The 14,095-nt window shown below is 34.8% G+C and overlaps 1 long non-coding RNA gene, 1 other non-coding gene and 1 pseudogene across 3 annotated transcripts; all 3 read right to left on the bottom strand.

Annotated features, from left to right (window-relative positions):
- Positions 1-393: 393 nt before the first annotated feature.
- LOC147941103 (uncharacterized) lies at positions 394-2,437 on the bottom strand. Its single transcript, XR_015561737.1, has 3 exons — positions 938-2,437; positions 776-853; positions 394-673 (listed from the first exon to the last, which is right to left on the bottom strand). It is a non-coding gene; the product is annotated as an uncharacterized LOC147941103 (long non-coding RNA).
- A 3,238-nt stretch (positions 2,438-5,675) lies between these two features.
- LOC104700820 (uncharacterized) lies at positions 5,676-6,754 on the bottom strand. The gene is made up of 3 exons (XR_753654.3): positions 6,228-6,754; positions 6,074-6,145; positions 5,676-5,972 (listed from the first exon to the last, which is right to left on the bottom strand). It is a non-coding gene; the product is annotated as an uncharacterized LOC104700820 (transcript).
- Positions 6,755-12,512: 5,758 nt separating this feature from the next.
- On the bottom strand, positions 12,513-14,095 carry LOC104750174 (GDSL esterase/lipase At1g59030-like; annotated as a pseudogene). The gene is made up of 5 exons (XR_015561736.1): positions 13,779-14,095; positions 13,571-13,701; positions 13,264-13,488; positions 12,923-13,178; positions 12,513-12,824 (listed from the first exon to the last, which is right to left on the bottom strand). The product of XR_015561736.1 is annotated as a GDSL esterase/lipase At1g59030-like (transcript).

Below are 14,095 nucleotides of genomic sequence, written 5' to 3'. Positions count from 1 at the left end.
TGACAATTTTTATGTTTGAATTGAAGTTGATGTGGTTATATTATCTGCAAATAGCAAATTAATCTCCTTTTGATGGAGTGTATTAAGGCTCATAATATAAAAAATGGAACTTCTACGTTTAGAAATCTAGCTTTATCTCTACGAGCTACGTTTCCCATCCTAGCAGCAAATTGTATGCTTCAAATATCCTATTTACATGACATCACCTACATCAATAAGTTCTAATCTAGTGGATGTTTTGCTTAAGTTCGATTGTTTTAAAAAAATTGTATAATCTTCAATGCAAAAAATATTTTGGATACAGATTTGGCCAGAAAAAAAATATAGTTATGAGCTCCTAATAAGATAGTGACGTGCAGGGCAAGAATTTTGTAGTAACTGTGGAATAATAAAAAAATTTAAAGTGACCAAACTTTTTATTTAATAGAAGTCATGTAACAATCTAGGATTGACAAACTTCTATGACACATACAGGCACCAAAGTCTAGCATTTTTTGTCACATACACATAATTGTTACAAACAAGGAAAATAAAATTCTGAAACTTGGATGTGGTAACTTCATGGATATGCTTGTTTAGGCAGTCTCAACAACAGTTGAAGAGCCCTTGGCGCAGAAAGTAGAACATGCCTTTGCACATTGTGCGACCGCTCCACTCACAATTTCACTCACATCTACTTACCGAAAAAGTAATAGAATGGGTTAACATTCTCTTGTCTACCATTCCAAAATAAATAATAATATTGTAACTAGTGAGCTTGGATGTTTCGTTTTACCAGAGCTTTGGAGTGTGTCCATAGCAGCGCACACAGAATATGTACATCCCAACTTACAGTATTCATTGACAGCATCACCTTGAGTAAAATATTCGAAAAAATTAAACATTGATGAAACATGGTAACAATTGACATAATAAAGCACGATACAATAAAATTTACCTGAGTTTTGGAGAGTGTGATCATGTGTATATCCGTTAGGACATTTGCTAACGATTTTGCATCCACTGAGAGAGCAACACATTGGTCGGGAGCCTCCCCCCAAACGGCAAACGTTATAGATATTTCTAGCAGTCGTAGACGGGCAGCAACTCTTTGCTTCCACTTGAATTTGTGCCATGACCAAACTCATTATGAGAACACTTAGAATTACAGTTTTGCCTTCCATCTTTTGATTGATTACTTGTTTGATCACAATATATATTTAGCCTGTGTTGATGAAATGGTGATGAAACAAGACTTGCTTATATACTAGTTGTTCTACAGTTTTCTACCACAAACTTTATTTCACACGTTTCTAGCAAGCTACATAGAATCTACATATTGGCTGGACCACCCTATCCCAATGGCTACCACAAACTAGCTCGTTTACCTAATTCGGCCAATCTGCTCAAAACAACATTTTCACAAATGGTAATTTATGTTTGGGAAAATCAAAATTTATTCGTGAAATATTGTTTTATTTACAGTACGTACGTTACAGAACTAAGCGTTGAACTATTAGTAATATATATTTTAAACATCTACTTTTCAATTTTTTGTTTGCATGTTTGCGCTAAGTATGATGTGTATGTTCCTAAAGTACGTAGTCGTATATTATTTCGTCACACTCTTAATTTGGTGTATGAGAGAACATAAGTGGAATAAAGCATGGTCTTGAGTGATTGTGTTTGAAAGTATATTTTTATTTATTTATGATTTCTTCTGTAGTTAATAGTTATTATTTCACCATACTATTTAGCTGTTACGATTTCATTGTTACTTGGATCACATGAATTATTGCATGTGTGATATTTACTAATGAGTCATCATGAGGACTGAAGTTGGTAAATGAATGGGTTAAGTATCGGATAAGATTTTTGTGTTTGGGATTGATACACTGGAAGCTAGAAGAATACCTGGGGATGAAAGAGGAAGGAACAAAATAGTTTTATGTTACCCAACTCTCTTGCGGTTATTAAAAATATTTTCATCGTTGGGTCGTCGTTGTGGTTGTGTTTTAATTTTTGTCCACGTGTTCAGGTGATATGTTTGAAACGAGTACGTTGGACTTGTTCAAGTCGAGAAAGAACGTCGAACAATTTATTACACGCATATCAAACAAGTCGTGCATGACAAGTCGGTTAATCATTAGGATCAATTAATCGGTCCAATCCACTTACGGTTAAGCATCCACCTCTTGGTCGTGCAGGACCATTCAATCTCTTCACCAGACCCATCGGTCCCTATATGAAGCGGTAGAGGTGGTGTTTGGACTTGCATGCAAGCTTATTTGACATTTCTACCTGACGGACTAAAATCACTTTCCTTTCTATTTTCTATTAGCGGTAGAAATACCCAAAAACCCGAATCAGCCACTTACGCTTTCTTAGAAACTCTTGAACCTTAGAAAAATATTTCTAAACCATGTTTCTTCTTTTCATTGCTATGTTTTCTTCATTAAGTGTTGAATTTGCAAAAGATTTCGTGTGAAATTGTTCCTTCCTATGATTCTCAATGATTGTGAATCACTTCTTTTGCAACTAATTATCAAATAATAACCATATTCTTTTACCTGTAAAGATTTCGTAGTTCCTTGGATGTCATGAATTATTGTGTACATTCATCATAAGGATCAAGGTGAGTAACGAATGGTTTAAAAACGTACATTGTAAGAACCAGAATCTCGGATAAGATTTCTGGGTTTGGCTTTATTCATTGGAAGGGACAAAAAGTTTGTTACAACGTGTTTTACGTTTCCTCCTTTTAACCAACTCTCTTGTGGTTTAGTTTTTTTTTTTGGTCAAACTCTCTTGTCGTTTAGTTTAGTTTAGCTTTGTGGGATCAAACTGACGTTACATTTTCCTATCATTATTACAAGGGAAAATCCAAAATAAATGATAATTAAGATGACGTAGTGAAGTGAGGTTCAAGTCTTCAATGGCTCCATGTGATAAAAATGTGAATCAAGAAGAGAATACCTAAACACATGTTAATTGCATTGGTTATTCATCTTAAACGTTTTAGTGACATATTTACATGGACGGACTATCTCAATGGGTTTCAGTAGTGGATTAGACAAACATGTGCTTTATGTGATTGAAATCAAGACTGGAGGGACCATTTCTTTCTTACAATTTTAAAAATTATAAAAATTAATTATGTTTTTGAGTCATATCTGATCAAAAGAATCATGAATTAATTTAGTTTTCTCCGCTACTATCTATGTTTTCGTGTTTTTCTTTCACATTCACTATTTTTTTGCTCTTCAATTTTTTTTTTGTTATCTTCATTGTCAAATTTTCATGATAATTGTCATCCTTACTTTAACCATACGCTTATCCATTATATTTTTCATCTTACTCTTCCTCGTCAGCTTCATCACTTTCTTCGACTATATAATCATTCAAAGCTATTTAATTATTAAATATTTTAAAAGTTTTTAAAACTTTTAATTTGCTCTAATAACAAACTGGATTAAAATGATTAAAACTTTTTAATTTGGACGCCTGAAAAATCAAGCTTAATGTTAATTCGTAGTTGGAAGCATATTAGTCTTATTTATAATGGTTTTGAACCATTATCGAAAATTTTCAAATTCGATGTAGGATGTTGTACATACACTTATTTTCTCTATCAATTGAGTAATATATGTCAAATTTAAATGATTTTCTTAAATATTAACTAGTTATTATTTTCATATATTTCTTTTATTTTCATATATTATTTTTTTCCATTTCTCGAAAAATGTTAATAACTAACGTAGAAAACTATTGTATTATCAAAAATGTTAATTAGTGAGATGTCTAATCTTTATTGGTTGTTTAAAATACTATGTGGACGCCTTAAGAAATTTATAGCTCATACATTTTATTAGTATAGATTATAATTTGTCTAAGACATTAAAACAAAAAAATTCACAAACTAATAATTTAAAAAAATCGACCTATATATATATATATATTGAGATAAACAACTTCACTATACGTGACAACCCGGTTTTCCGAGAAGTTTAAAATAATTGATTTGGCTACCTATGTTACCAAAGTGCACTTATCTTTTTGGTCAAAGATTCTGAGAGAACTCCATAATTAAGCGTGCTTGAACTTGGAAAATTTCAATATGAGTAACCTTCCAGGAAGTAACTGTCGGAATTTTACGAGTGATGACAAAACATAGGGAAAATTCATGTGGTGATTTGTAGGGTTGATAATCAAGTCTTTAAAAATCTTCCAAACGTAGTAAACCGGCCGTCGGATATAGGTGGACCCACAGGCTAGGAGTGGACTTGGGTCCACTAATAAAGGTGGGACCATAGGCTGGGGTGGACATGGGCCCACTAAGAGGTGAAAATCGGGGCATTACAATTGGTAGAGCTGAACCCAGACAAGTGTGGACTCGAGTGGGCTCACACCGCCAGAGTGATGGTCTTGGTGCGCAACGACTACGTTATGATGTGTTAGTGGGGGTGCATTGTGACACCCCGGTTTCTGGAGAGGTTTGAAAGAATTGATTTGGTTACCTATATCAAAATAATGCACTTATCTTTTTGGTCATAGGTCATAAGAAAACTTTGTAGTTTAGCGTGTTTATGCTGAGAAAGTTTTTGGAAGGATGACCTTCTGGAAATTGATTGTCAAAATTTTCCAAGTGAAGATAAAAAAAAAAAAAAAAAAAGATTATGTGATGGTTTGTAGGGTTGGTAATTTAGAGTTTAATTTTAAAAGATTTATAATTTGATTAATGTAAGTGTTTTAAATATTCAGACTTTTAGATATTTTAGATAATTTTTGAGTATTTAAACTGTTTTTAGTAAATTTGGGTTAGAATTACTCTAAAGTTTTAGATAGATTAGGTATTTTGAATAATTTAGACAAATTTGGATACAAAATTTTTGAGTTTTGAGAACTTCGGGTAATCCGAATCCGAAAGAGTCCTATACCTCTAAATCTGAAACCCAAAAATCCGAAATACTCGATCCGAACCCAAACGGATATCCGAATGCCTTGACCTAGTAATATGTATATCACTTCCTCTATCAAAACAACTTATGTATCATTTTCCTTTAATGAAATGAGCTACTCACAAAATATCTAGAAGAAGGAGACCTAGTAAGTGGAAGTCATTTACAACCTAGGATTGCCAATGTTTATGTTTGAATAACTGAATTGAAGCTGATGTGGTTATTATCTGCCAATCAATGGCAGATCAACATAAAGCTTAGGAGGATCAACTGACCGGGTAAAATGTTTAAATAATATGTTTTTGCATGTAAAGTTGTGAACTTCCAGCAGCGCAGTTGGTCTTCCTTCCGTATGTTGATCTCCCAAACCTAGGTTAAATCCTTCCTTACTACATCCTTCCAGCAGCACAGCTTTAAAATTATTTTTGGATTTGGGTAAATTTTTCTCTGGGTCTGGGTCTGCCACTGCTGCCAATAGCAAATCTCCTCGGATGGAGTGTATTAATTAAGGCTCATAGGATATCTAAAATATGCGAACGTCTACGTTCAGCAAACATGCTTCAAATACCCTATTTACATGACAACACCTACATGACTAACTAAGTTCTAGTCTACTGGATATTTTGTATATTCTTTAATGCAGTAGATGTTTTAGATACTGATTTGACCAGAAAAATAGACATGAGCTCTTTATAAGATAAGGACGTGCAGCGTAAGAATTCTTTAGCAACTGTGAAATAATAATAAATATTATAGTGTCCAAACTTTTTATTTAATAGAAGTCATGTACAATCTACAACACAGAAACAAACTGGAAATAACTTATTCAAATTCTAGCACCAAAGTCTAGCATTTTTTCTCACATAGACACAATTATTGAAAACGAGGAAAATAACACTCTGAAACTTGGATGTGGTAACTGCATGGATATGGTTGTTTAGGCAGTCTAAACTTCAGTTGTAGATCCCATGGTGCATAAAGTAGAACATGCCTTTGTGCATTGTGCTACAGCTCCATTCACAATTTCATTCACATCTACTCACCGGAACAATAATTGAATGGTTAACATTCTCTTGTCTATAATTCCAAGATGAATAATAATATTAGAATTAGTGAGTTTGGATGTTTCATTTTACCAGAGCTTTAAAGTGTGTTCATGGCACCGCAAACAGAAGATACACACCCCAACTTGCAGTATTCATCTTAACCTTGAGTAAAATTTAAAAAAAATAAACGTTGATGACATGTTAACAATTGACATATAATAAAACACGATACAAAAACAATTACCTGAGTTTTGGAGAATGTCATGATGATATCCGTTCGGACATTTAGCAGGAACAACTTTGCATCCACTGAGTGATGCACACACTGGTCGGGAGGCTCCCCCCAAACGGCAAGCGTTATAGATATTTCTAGCAGTCGTAGACGGGCAGCAACTCTTTGCCTCCACTTGAATTTGTGTCATGACCAAACTCATTATGAGCACACTTAGAATAACACTTTTGCCTTCCATCTTTTGATTGATTACTTGTTTAATCACAATATATATTTAGCTTGTGTTGATGAAATGGTGATGAAACAAAACTTGCTTATATACTAGTTGTTCTACAGTTTTCTACCACAAACTTTAGTTCACACCTTTCTAACAAGCTACATAGAATCTACCTACATATTGGTTGGACCACCCTATCCCAATGGCTACCACAAACTAGTTTACCTTCGGCCAATCTGCTCAAAATAAGATTTTATGTTTGTTTCTACAAATTGCAATGTTTGGGAAAATCATAATTTATTCGTGAAATATTGTTTCATTTAGAGCACGTTATATATATATATATATATATGTATATATATTCTAAACCACTGCTATTCAATTGTTGGTTTGCATGCTTGCGCTAAGTATGATGTATATGTTCCTAGAGTACGTAACCGTATATTTATTTCGTCACACTCTCATAATTTGGTGTATGAGAGAACAAATGGAATAAGGCATACTCTTAAGTGATAGTGTTTGAAAGTATATTTTTATTTATTTATGATTTCTTGTATAGTTAATACTTATTATTTCATAATACTATTTAGCTGTTAAGATTTCATTGTTACTTGGATCACATGAATTATTGTGTGATATCTACGGATGAATGGGTTAAAAACATTTACGGATTTATTGTAAGATCCAAAATATCGGATAAGATTTGTTGTGTTTGGCCTTGATACACTGGAAGAAGAATACGAGGGAATTAAAGAAGAGGGGACAAAATAGTTTTGTCACAACGTGTTTTATGTTACCTCTCTTTACCCAATCTCTTTAACCATACTCTTTATTTGATCGAAATCAAGACTCGAGAGACCATTTCTTTTTTACATGTTCTTTTCAAAGGGACAGTTGATATATTATGGCTTTTACGATTTTTAATCATGATATAAGTGTGCTTTTTGAGTCTTTGATTTGTTTTTAGGTTGTTTTTGAGTCTTTGTAGGACTAGATACATATTGGCACACATGAGAGCATAATGGAGCAAAATAGGAGGATTTGGAGCACATTCGAGCATTGAGGCTGAAGTTGTGAAGCTTGCATACGAGTATAGAGAGCTGCGCCGATCAATGCAGGTGTTGGCGTCGATCGATGCGCTATGCAATGCAAGACGAGTCCGAGTTTCTCAAGTTCTGAAGTTTTGCAAAGCTGCCCCAAAGTTTTCCCTAATTGCAATATTAAGTCTCTAACGTGTTATATATATATATATATATATATATATATATAAGATTTTAGGATCTTACAAACCATTAAGCTTTATTTTCCTGCAAACTTTTGAGAGAGAGATCGAGAGAGCTTTTGGAGAGACAGGTCATAACTCAACCCTGTAGAGAGAGATTTCGAACTCCCTTACTTCTCTATTCTATTTCTTAATGCAATTTATCAGATTTTGATTTGTGTTTTTACAACAATGTATGAGTAATTCACTTGTTAGGTTTAGGGATTTTCATTAGGGATTTATGGTTTATTAGATATGTTGATTTCTCTAGATTCATATTCTTTTGTGTTCTTCATCTTAGGTTATTCTTCGTATTAATCTTGATTGATCACCTAGAATTAATAACCTAGGAAAATAAATTGATATGAGAATATAATTGATTTTTCTGACAAAAACCTTTGATGAGCAAAATTACTTTTTACAAGGAGATTTGATTTTGTAATTTTGTAATTTTGTGAACAAACTAAATTTGTTTTCAAAGCTGGTTTTTAACTTGAATTTTATAAAGAGGTTTGGATTATCTGTCTTTAAACTTAGATAATATTTGCAGTGATAACTGATTTATTTTACAATTAAGTTTAGAGTTCAATAACAGTTTTTAATTGATTGAATCCTATTTGATTGATTGATTTGATTCCATAATTTCCTAAGATCATTCCCTAGGCCTAGCTTTTATTTCATCTGAATTTCTAAAATTTTAATTATGTTTTTGCATAGCTATTTAAATTGCAATTTCTATTTAGCATAATTGAAAGATTATTAAGTCTATTGTGTGCATTTAGAGTCTAACAGGTACGCACCTAATGGTTTATCTACATTATGGATTTACTATAAATTATTTTGGTGTGTTTTTGTTTTGATTTTATATTGTCACCTTAATTTCTTGTGCATCAAGCCAGTTTAGAAGCCAAGAATAGTAAGTTTCCCATCCAACATGTATTTTTTATTTAATACAAATTATAGTACGAAAGTTTGTATTGTTCATTATTTCATCATGCCAGATGATTAGAAGTGTCTTACCATCCTCCATATATATATCTTTAGTAAGATTTGAAACACTTTGATGTGGTTTAAACAACTAACAAGTAAATAGTGCAACCAAGATATAAAGATGGTAACTGTTGAAGGGAAGCATTTAAACCTGCACAAAAAGAGAAGCTAACTTAATTAATTACTACCCTTCTCTTGAGAAGAATATATGAAAACAGAGACTCATTTTGATTATAAAGACAGCGGATGAGTTATTACTATTAAGACAAGAAAAGGAATGCCTTGGCATAATAATCTTCAAGGGAAAGACAAACAAAAAACTCGCATAGACATTTTAAATTCTAGGTTGGAAGACTTTACATTATCTTCAGCTATATGATTTATTGCTCTTCTCCTTCATCATGAGTCACTGGTTTATTCATGAGTCAATACACTTAAGGAGGTCATCCTGGCGACGTGAAATTGTAAACCTGTAGCTCTTTGGTAGCAGAACATGATGTTCTGAACATCCTATCCTCATGTTGTTTTCTTTCCTTGATCAAGTTCATATATATAAGGGCACTAACAGATTCTTAAATTCTCACTTTCTTTTTGTAACACCCGCAAACCAAACTGTGCGTTTTGGGGGACGGTGTCGATTGACACCAAGGGGGTGTCGGTCGACACCATTGATTTCTAGTTTGTCCAGTTCGATTTCATTATCCATTTGGACCGGTTTGGTTTAAGGAAACCATTGAACCGAGGTTTAAAAGGGAGAAAACGACCTAGGGTCGTGTTATGTTTTTGTTTCACGCCGCTTTGAGAGAAAACAAAGAGAAAGTGTGTTCTTGAGCTTTTTGGTGATTTTTGGGAGATTCCTTGCTGTTTTTTGAGATATCCTAGGCTAGGAAGGAGTTAGAGGCTTGCTAGGAGGGTTGGATTAATTGATGTGGTTCAGAAACTTCCTGCAAAGAGGTGAGTGCATGACCATGGCTAATCTAAGCCTTTGATTTCCTTGTCCTTGCTTGTTTGTTGTTGTTTTGTGTGTTTTTCTTGCTGGGATTGGTTGCTACAGGTTCCTATGGATGTTTTCGGCTTGGGTTTTGAGTATTGGACGATTTGGTGGAGTTTTGGGAGCGAGATTCGACTCTCGGCTTCATGCGGATCACAGTTGCAGAGGTAGTGTCGATCGACACCAGCAGAACGACATCAATCGACACTGTGGGGTAGTGTCGGTCGGCACCAATGCCAGTGTTGGTCGACACTAGGTTGGTGTCAGTCGACACCTCCCTTTCAGCGAGATGATGTTTGTTTTCCTGGTTTGTATGTTTTGTTTAGTGTTTGTTTGGAACATTGGAATCACTTTTGCTTGTGTGTATAGCCCAGTAGATGGGAGGATTGCCTCACTGAGTGTTTATCAAATACTCATGCATCTCAATTTGTGTTTGTTGTGCAGGTAAAGGCAAAGTGTGATCGTGGAATCAAAATAATGAAGAGGAGGAGGTCTAGGGACTCGATTGGTTGTTGTCTGGCATTGCTAGGTTGCTAGAGTTGGGTCATTAGAACATTGTTAGGATTGCCGGTTCTATGTTTCCCTGTTGTTTGGTTATTGGAATAGTTATGTTTTGGATACTGGTTATTTTATTATTGGAAATTATTGGATATTGGTTTTGGTTGTGTTATCCGTTGTTGTGTGTTTGTGGTTAGATGGCTAGTGGGTATGGGACCACTAGCTGTAGAGTATTTATTTTTTATTATTTATTATTCAAAAAAAACGGGTCATGTCGTTTCAGTTTGGTATCAGAGCCCTTACAGTTGTAGGTTTGGGTTCACTAGGCTTTGAGTTGTAGATGTTGGGATTGCATGTTTTGATTGATTATGTGAGTTAGTCAATTGTGTGTTTTCGGCTTGGGTTTTGAGTATTGGACGATTCGGTGGAGTTTTGGGAGCGAGAATCGACTCTCGGCTTTGTGCGGATCGCAGTTGCAGAGATAGTGTCGATCGATACCACTTGGTGTCGGTCGACACCAGCAGAACGACAGCGATCGACACTGTGGGGTAGTGTCGGTCGACACCAATGCCAGTGTCGGTCAACACTTGGCTGGTGTCAGTCGACACCTCCCTTCCAGCGAGATGATGTTTGTTTTCCTGGTTTGTATGTTTTGTTTGTTGTTTGTTTGGAACATTGGAATCACTGTTGCTTGTGTGTATAGCCCAGTAGATGGGAGGATTTTCTCACTGAGTGTTTATCAAATATTCATGCATCTCAATTTGTGTTTGTGGTGCAGGTAAAGGCAAAGTGTGATCGTGGAATCAAGGCAATGAAGAGGAGGATGTCTAGGGACTTGATTGGTTGTTGTCTGACATTGCTAGGTTGCTAGATTTGGGTCATTAGAACATTGTTAGGATTGCCGGTTCTATGTTTCCATGTTGTTTGGTTATTAGAATAGTTATGTTTTGGATATTGGTTATTTTATTATTAGATATTATTGGATATTGGTTTTGGTTGTGTTATCCGCTGTTGTGTGTTTGTGGTTAGGTGGCTAGTGGGTATGAGACCACTAGCTGTAGCGTATTTATTTATTATTATTATTATTTATTATTTATTATTCAAAAAAACGGATCATGTCATTTCACTTTTGTCTTTAAATTGTAATTTCGTAATCTTTTCATTAGTATAACATGGAAATTGACTATACATCAGATGAGGTACGGAGGGTAAATAATTGAAACTTCTCACTAGTCAATTGAAAACTCTAATTGGTAATGTATCGGTTTCTAGACCATTGAAGATGGTTAGCTACACTAATATGAATGATGCCATACTTAGACGCAAGAAGAATTTGCCAACCTTCCACATTTAATCACCGAGAATCCGAGACATTGCTTTAAAAGGAAAAATATTTACGGTGATTTTTTTTGAGGGAATCGTAAAATTAATAAGTGGATGAAGAAAATAGTATAATAAATTAAACTTGAGTAAAAAATGCGTTCATGACCGGCTTCCCACGGGTGCGCGAATGTCCAAGTGGAATAGTGCCATCTCGGGTTCCTTTGGGTTTTGTCAAACACACCTCGAAACACGAGACCATTTGTTCTTCTCCTGCAGTTTCGCCTTAGAAGTATGGGTGGCTTTGGCTCAAGGCATTCTCACAATGCGGTACACTACAGATTGGTCTTCACTCATTATTGTGGTGTCGCAGGCACGCCATGTTCTCTGGTTTTCTTCCAAACAGTCATATACACAATTTGGCGGGAACGAAACAGTCGGGGACATAGTGTATTAGGAATACAATATCCCACATTGGAAGTTGTGTAGGATCTTAAGTGGTATATATAAGATATGGGCCTCTCCACTCATTGCCAATTGGTTTTGAGTTAGAAGCCCACAATCTAATATGGTATCAGAGCCCGGTCCGCACATGCTCAACCCAATCCACAATTGGCCCGACCCAATAGTAGGCCCACTGATTCATGCCCGAACATACCGAAATTGATGCTTAAAAGAACCATCATCTCGAGGGGGCGTATTAGGGATACAATATCCCACATTGGAAGTTGAATAGGATCTTAAGTGGTATATATAAGATATGGGCCTCTCCACTCATTGCCATTTTTTTTTGAGTTGGAAGCCCACAATCTAATATGGTGAAGCTTCGACCACAGCGGCTAGACTTATTGAGTGGATTGATAGGCATATCCGAGAACAGCTTTTGGCTGGGTGATCGCAGATATGATGCAGCTTTCCAACAATGGCTGCAATCTCGTACTTAGCTATATAGCTATTGTCTCCTGTCAGCAATTTTCTCTAGATTCTTTTATCAGCTACATTTTCAATGTTAATTTGCACTAGTCGTAAAAATGTTTATTTTCTTTTAAATATAATTTAACATTATATTCAAAAAAAAAAAAAAAATGTGTTCATGAGAGAATAAGATTAAATATATACATATTCAGATGTTAAACATCAATAAACTTTGCTCAAATATTTGTCTGAGTAATTTGTCAACGATAACTTGATAAGCTCTTTCGGTTGGATGATAGCTATCCCAAAATATATAAGCCGAAGAATTCGAACAGGTGAATGGGGTCAATGAGTTACACAAATAGGACATCGCAAGAGTTCCTTTACCACAACATCCTCTATCAGCTACCTCAAAACCTGAAACGAAATGAGATATATATGAATACTATAAAGTACTTCGAATTAGATAATAAAATTGAAAAAAGTACATAGATAAATCTGTTAGATGGACTTACCATATTTTTTAGGGTGTTGGATCATGTCGAAGAGAGTATCATAAACATCAATGTAAAGGATAACACCATCCAACTCTTTATCTAAAGAATCTAGTGCTGGCAAAAGTCTTAAATTGAATTGTTTTGCCATGTTGTTTAAAGGTTGATTACATCCTCTTGTTAATAAACCCCCATATACAGTTGTTTGAAGTGGAACACAACCTACGGGGACTGCACTAAAGACTCCAATTTTCCTAGCTCCAAGCTTATGTAATTCCTAATTATGAACAGTTGAGGATATAAATTAGTTTGTGAATACAATTATATATATATATATATATAACTATATATAATGTACTTACTCTCACGAATTTGACAGCAGAGCCAGCCAACAAATTAGCATAGGAGGGACGATCATATCTATGAGCTCGAGCTAAATAAGTGTGAGCAAGGTCATTGCTACTAGACACCGCAAGAAAGACACTGCTTTCCAAAATATCTTTGGCTTTTTCTTCTCCAAAATTTTTCTTGATCTTTGATATATATTCTTTGAAATATGTGAGTTGATCCCATACCGATATCACTGACTACAAAAATAAACATAAATATAAGAAACATAAATCACCCACAAGAAAAACTATCGATCATGATCGGAAAATATTAGTGTACCATTATTTGTGCTGTTAATGGATCATAACCAGTTCCTCCAGATGCAAATGTTACACCTTTAAGAAGATCCTCAGGCTTCAAATTCGGATTCATATATGCTGGTAATGTCTTAGCCAATCCCAACCTTTCCGCTGTTATATTTATAGCATACTTACTTATCTTCATATTTAAAAATTTTAGATATACGAAAATAAATCAAATGGCTTACCAATAAGATCAGAAGGAACTCTTCCATCAGAAAACCTTCCAGTGGCGGAGCCTCCAGGAAAGTCTTTGCCATATGGAGGGAAGTTACACTTTAGAAGAGTGGGAAGATTATTGTTATTTCCTGTATCCATTATTGAATCTCCAAACACTATTAATGCTGGGATTGTTGTGTTTTTCCCTTGCTTGGCGGCTGCGTTAGCTTCGACTGCGATTATTAATACCCAAGCGAGCCACAGCATTCGAAACTTCATTCTCTCTTGTTTGATTTGTTTACTTTTCTGCTGAGAAATTTAATATGTTTGTGTTTTACAAATTCCA

The sequence above is a fragment of the Camelina sativa genome, chromosome 7 (assembly GCF_030686135.1).
Source record: "Camelina sativa cultivar CO46 ecotype springtype chromosome 7, ASM3068613v1".
Classification (NCBI taxonomy): domain Eukaryota; kingdom Viridiplantae; phylum Streptophyta; class Magnoliopsida; order Brassicales; family Brassicaceae; genus Camelina; species Camelina sativa.
This window is presented reverse-complemented; position numbering and strand designations above follow the sequence as displayed.